This window comes from Lipotes vexillifer, unplaced genomic scaffold (genome assembly GCF_000442215.2).
Source record: "Lipotes vexillifer unplaced genomic scaffold, Lipotes_vexillifer_v1.1 scaffold217, whole genome shotgun sequence".
Classification (NCBI taxonomy): domain Eukaryota; kingdom Metazoa; phylum Chordata; class Mammalia; order Artiodactyla; family Lipotidae; genus Lipotes; species Lipotes vexillifer.
The window spans coordinates 6,050,197-6,057,440 of NW_006788200.1; positions in this window are offsets into that span (position 1 = coordinate 6,050,197).

Genomic DNA, 7,244 nt, shown 5'->3' on the forward strand with positions numbered 1-7,244 from the left:
AGATTATGGCAGAAGATCAGCCTGTAGTTCCTCATTGAAGAAACACAGAACTCGATCAGTACTTCAGCAGTTAATCTAGAAGAAAAAAAACAGTTCTTTTAATTTCCCACAACATCTTTAACTGTGAGAAGAGACTAGAATAAGCAGTGAAGTCCATTTAGGAAGGTCCCTATAATGAAAAGCATTCTTCTGCCTAAAAGATCTGTCTGTGACCTAGTTAGAGGCAAAACTTTACACAAGCTTTCAAATTATGATGGCTATCCTGGGTATGAATCTTTCTGCTAAAGATAAACAAATAAAGGAACTGCACAGGACAATCTCTGACAGTACACATCTTCAGGGACTACACCATTCTAATAATCCATTTTTCCTCAATGGACCCTTCATTTGTACACACACACACATCCCATCCAGTTCTATTCCATCCTCATATACTCAGAACTAAACATGGAAGCATTTTTAGGTCAAAGAGTGGAAGACATGAGTTTAAGCTTGGAGCTACACTTATATACTTTACTCTTTTCTCTGTATACAACAAATATTTTGTTAACAAGAACATAGTTGTCTGAGCTTTCTAATTTGGAGAGGCAATAGCACATGATGGAAAAGAACTAGAAAGGCACATATTCAAGTATCACCTTCATCATTCTGTAGATGCGATCCTGAACAGCTTCCATGTCTCTAAGCCTAGGTTTCCTTATATAAAATAACACCTAAACACATGTTACATTTCACTGAGAAAATACATGCATGCATTAGAAGGAGAATCAGTTTCCTTCTTTACATAATGTTAAAAGATCAGCAAAACAGGCCGGGGAGAGACAGGAGAGAGTCGAAAACCTGTTCGGCAGTATGTTTAATATTTGGTCTCATCTTCTGTAAGTTCTAATAATCTATTTAAAATCTAACAAGCTCAGTAAACTGCAAGATTCTGCTCAAGAGGCTTCAGGTAAGCAGAAGAGTATTATCATTCAATGTGGTTTTCAAAAATGTCTTAATAGTTACATATACCTCTAGGAGGAACATTAAAAACCTAGGGGAAGGAAAACCACATTCCCACAACAAATCTTTAGTAGATGATTACTTCCAAAACATCCTGAAATGCCTGCTAAAACATGTAGTCTATTCATGTGAAAAACAACTTCAAAGTTTATATAAGATCCTTTAGGGAGGTTAACTTCAGGGATAAGACGTTTAATGAACTTACATTAAAAGTCAGGTTGATTACCTCATGACATAAAGGAAAGGGGATCTGCTTGATGTACAATAAATGAAGACTCATTAGAAGACTTTGTCAAAGGCAAGTTCTAGGGACTTCCCTAGTGGCCCAGTAGCTAAGACTACGCGCTCTCAATGCAGGGGGCCTGGGTTCGATCCTTGGTCAGGGAACTAGATCCCACATGCCGCAACTAAAGATCCCGCATGCCTTCAATGACGATCCCATGTGCTGCAACTAAGACCCCACGCAGCCAAATAACTATATTTTTTTAAATGGCAAGTTCTATATCACGAAAATGGCTATTCAGGTTTAGTGTACTTGTTAGTGAAACCAGAACCAGTTATCTCATCCTGTGTTTTCTACTACTCCCAACCTCTAAGCAAACAATCTGAAAAGCACATCTTTCCTAAGGCAATGCTGGGTAGGAATCCATGAGTTCATCAGTACAAATTCATCCTTACTACTGGAAAAACAAAGGGCATCATCATGATGATGAAAACAGCAGCAGCGAACATTAAATGAGCAATTACTGATACTATGTGCCAGGCATTTCTATGCACTTTACACGTATTGATACGGTATTATGACTTATTTTAATGAGACACTGCATAGAGGCTCAACAATTTAACCACAATTCACCCAGCTAATAAGGGTCAGAGGCAGAATCTGAATCCAGGGAGTGTAACTCCTAAAGTCCTTGCTCTTTATTACTATACTATACTATCACTCCGTGTAAATTCTGTCGATTTAAAGTACCACAGACTCACATTTTATCACTCAAACTGACCACAGAGTCTTATATATATTTTAGGAGGCCATTCATTCATAGCTTGCTAAAAGGTACTTTTGTTTTGTTTTGTTTTATTTGTTTTGATGTTGTTGTTGTTTTGCTAAAAAGCACTTTTAAAGCATGCCTATGTTCCGAGCCTATGTTCCGAGCCCTAGCAGCCAACGAATATTCACTTCAGACCTCTATCCAGAGAACACTGCTGAAGGCATACAGACTACAGTGGCCCAAAATAACATTCCTGCAAAATGCAAAGTTGTTTCTGACATGATTTAGTACTGCTTCCTGTCCCTTTTCAGAGCTTAAATCATGTAAATATTTCCTTTATATGTGCACTAGGTTGAATGAAGTGTCTCCCCAAAACTCATGTCCACCTGTAACATCAAAATGTGACCTTATTTGAAAATAGGATCTTTGCAAATGTAATTAGTTAAGGATATCAAGATGAAATCACCTTGATTTAGGGGAGTCCTTAATCCAATCACTACTGTGCTTATAAGAAGGAGACAGGACACACAGAGACACACAGAGGGGAAGAAGGCCATGTGAAGACAAAGGCGGAAATTGAGTTATGCTGTCAAAAGACAAGAAATTCCAGGAGCCACCAAAAGATGGAAGAATCAAGGAAGAATTCTCCTTTCAGAGGAAGCATGACCCTGCCCACACCTTGATTTTAGACTCCTGGCCCCCTGATCTGTGAGGGAAGTTTTTCTACTATTCTAGAGTCAGCCCATTTTTAGTAATTTATCATGGAAGCCCCAGAAAACTAATGCAACATCTAAACTACAATATCCCGTTTTTGAAGAAAAGAAAAATGGAAAAGAAAATAGCAGCAGGTCAGGTACCACAGAAAACTATGCCAAAGAGATCCGATGAAATGTCTGAACAGATACAGTCAATAATTTGCAAACAAAGAAGTTAATTAAAGGCTTGACACAAGAGAATACAATGTGCAGACTTTCAAAATAACCAAGGATTTCTGAAAGCATAATTTTATTATAAATCAAAACAGCAAAATCATTTTAAATACAAGTGACAGTTGCCTAGCATGGTGGTACTGACAACAAATAAGAAACCATTTTGAATTTTATATCACATACTTTACCATGAGACAAGAGTGATAAAAAATAATGCAATTAAATACCAATTATCAATAAGCTGACTAATGGGTACATTTGGGAAAGTGTACCTTCATATACTAGCTATCAACCTGAGTTCTGCGAAGGCTCAAAATACTTCTACACTCCATTCATATACATATGGTTACATATACATATATATCAGGGGTCCCCAACCCTAGTTAGGAACCGGGCCACACAGCAGGAGGTGAGTGGCAGTCGAGCGAGCGAAGCTTCATCTGCCTCTCCCCACTGCTCCCCATCGCTCACATTACCGCCTGAACCATCCCCACCCCGCACCCTGGAAAAATTGTCTTCCACGAAACCGGTCCCTGGTGCCAAAAAGGTTGGGGACCGCTGATATACATGACAGCAACAAACACACCTTTCTTAACAACAAAGAATCTTTAAGTCTTAAGTATCAGGACTTCCTGGTGGTGCAGTGGTTAAGAATCTGCCTGCCAATGCAGGGGACACGGGTTCGAGCCCTAATTCCAGAAGATCCAACGTGCCGCGGAGCAACAAAGCCTGTGCGCCACAACTACTGAGCCTGCACTCTAGAGCCTGTGAGCCACAACTACTGAGCCCACGCACCACAACTACTGAAGCCCTTGCACTCTAGGGCCCGTGCTCCGCAACAAGAGAAGCCACAGCAATGAGAAGGCCGCGCACTGCAACGAAGAGTAGCCCCCACTCACTGCAACTAGAGAAAGCCCACATGCAGCAACAAAGACCCAACACAGCCAAAAACAAATAAATAAAATAAATTTATAATGTGTTTAAAAAGAAAAGTCTTAAGTATCTAATAAAATTAGTAGTGACGGTTTTTTTTAAAGGATATAACACCAACATCAAAACCACAGATAACAGCAGATAGCAGTAACTGAGCTATTACTGAGCCAGGAACTACCTTAAGGGCTTTAAATATATTAATTCATTTAATCCTTACAACAATCCTATGGAAGTACATACTTTCATTATATTCATTTCACTGATGAGAAAATTAAAAAGCACTGAGAACTTTTGGGGGTGATGGAAATGTTCTATGTCATGATTGTGGTAGTGGTGGTTACATGCTTAATACACTTGTCAAAACTTATTAAACTAAACATTTTAAATTGGTGAATGTGATTGTATATAAATTATACTTCAATAAAGCAGAAAAAATTAAAAAGAGAAAACTCACATGAATAAAGGCATAGCATCATTTTAACAGATTAACTATTGAATATTAAACTATTTTTATTATAAAATGATATTTTAAAATATGCTTTTCCATCCACAAAAGGAAAATAAAATATTTCTTTTTTTTAAAAAATGTATTTGTTGTGGGTTTTTGAACTATTTATTTATTTATTTATAGTTGCAGTACACGGGATTTATTTGCTGCACGCGGGATCCTTTAGTTGCAGCACGCAGGATCTTTAGTTGCGGCACATGAGATCTAGTTTCCTGACCCGGGATCAAACCCAGGCCCCCTGCATTGGGAGGCAGAGTCTTAGCCACTGGACCACCAGGGAAGTCCCCAAAAATATAATATATTTTTAACTACATTTCAAGAACCAATCCTGTTTGGCCCTTCTATGCTATCTAGCACATCCAGAAATTTCTACAATTTCTATACAGCATAACTAAAAAAAAAAAAAGAATAAAACGCTGAAGACTTTATAAATTTTAACACTAGCTGAAAGTCTTCTCAGAGCAAATAATTTTACAAAACAGTATAATGGTAATAAGAGTAGATCTGGGGCTTTCCTGGTGGCGCAATGGTTGAGAGTCCGCCTGCCAATGCAGGGGACACGGGTTCGTGCCCCAGTCCGGGAGGATCCCACATGCCGTGGAGCAGCTGGGCCCGTGAGCCATGGCCGCTGGGCCTGTGCGTCCGGAGCCTGTGCTCTGCAATGGGAGAGGCCACAACAGTGAGAGGCGCGCGTAAAGAAAAAAAAAAAAAAAAAAAAAGAGTAGATCTGCACTATACTAGTAAACTTTCATCATTTTACAAATAAAACAACCTGTGGTAAGAGGGGTACCTGCAAAACTAAATTATCACTTTCATGTAAAATTGTTCTACCTTCAAACTGAGTAGAAAGGAAAAAGAAAAGTCACTTTTGCCCAAAATGCTTTTGACAAAATAGGGATACAATTCACACAGAAAAGTTTAAAAGAGCTACCTCAATCATCTTCAATAATCGCTAAAACAGGACTTCCCTGGTAGTCCAGTGGCTAAGACTCCACACTCCCAATGCTGGGGGCCTGGGTTTGATCCCCGGTCAGGGAGCTAGATCCCACATGCTGCAACTAATGGAGTTCACATGCCACGACTAAGAGTTCACATGCCGCAACTAAGACCCAGTGCAGCCAAATAAATAAATACTTTTTTAAAAATTGCTAAAACAAAACAAAAACAAAAACAAAAAAAGCGCTATCACTAGTATAAAAAGAGGGAAAAGCCAAGAGGGAGCTGAGTCTCAATAAAGATGGTAAACTTTGGGAACAGAGATAATGTACCCCTGCTCCATACATTCATCTTTTCATTAATAAGCTCTAAGCAATTTATCAAACAAAGGAAAAGGCACTTCTTTCATTGTGACTGAACAAGGATGGTACTACAAAATTTGCCAGTATGCTACATCTGTGGTTCCCTCCTGGCCTGAGAAACTGACAAGGCATCAATCTGTCTGAATCCTTAACAGTACCAAGCAAACAGAAAAGTTAAACATCTCAACAGCATATAAACTTATCTGTCAAATGTCCATAGATGCTACTATGATCAGGAAAATACCAAGTCATTTACATCTACTATTAAATTCATTTGAAAAAGAATAGATACATGTATATGTATAAGTGAATCACTTTGCTGTCACCTGAAACTAACACAACAGTGTTATATACTGCAACATAAAATTAAAAGTTAAAAAATAAATAAATTCATATTGACTTTGCCCTTAAGTAATTTATCAAAGAATATATAACTAAAAGAGAATTCAGGACTAGAAAGTTTGCTTGCTTGCTTATTTATTTATATATGTATGTATGTATGTATGTATGTATGTATGTATTTATGGCTGCATTGGTATTTATTTATGTATGTATGTATTTATGGCTGCGTTGGTATGTATGTATGTACGTATGTGTGTATGTATTTATGGCTGCGTTTGGTCTTCATTGCTGTGCACAGGCCCTCTCTAGTTGCAGCGAGCAGGGGCCACTCTTCGTTGCAGTGCGTGGGCTTCTCCTTGGGGTGGTTTCTCTTGCTGTGGAGCACAGGCTCTAGGGCATGCGGGCTTCAGTAGTTGTGGCATGTGGGCTCACCAGTTGTGGCCCGCGGGCTCTAGAGTGCAGGCTCAGTAGTTGTGGCGGCCAGGCTTAGCTGCTCCACGGCATGTGGGATCCTCCCGGACCAGGGCTCGAACCTGTATCCCCTGCACTGGCAGGTGGATTCTTAACCACTGTGCCACCAGGGAGGTCCCAGGACTAGAAAGTTTTTAAAGCAAGCTCTAATACTCAAAAGTTGAGGAATTTCTTTGCCTTAAAAAACAAAAAAAGATTATAAAGTATTTATCGCAACAATTATTACCCCTGTGCCTGAGGATTTGTTCATCTGTGCGCACTTTAACATACTTCTTTAGGGACCAATCCTCCTCCATGGTGATTCCACAAAACTACAATGAGCAATGAATCAAGTATATTTAGCTCCCCAAATCATGGTACTAGATACAGCACATATATTTTGCAGATTGCAACTCACTAAACAAAACATTTCACCTTGAGACAGCTCACTTATCCCTCTTTTATGCAAAGTATTCAGGCAAGGGTTTCATAGCCACAGTCAATTATTTTATAAACCTCCATGATTTCAAGCTTTCAAAGCAAAACAAAAGTAATAAAGCCAAAGAGAGATAAAATCCCCTGTAACTAAGTCCCTTCATCTATTCTCCTCACTGATATCCTCATCGAATCTAACCTGAATTCCCCTGCACAAAATTCCTCAACTGTTTTCCAATGCCTAGAGCCCTGGGCTCTAAATTTTTTGAATAGGAAAAAGATTATGCGCATACCTCTCATATATGTATGTGTATATCTAAAGCAGAAGGGCCAATACCCTAGTATATTATGCACA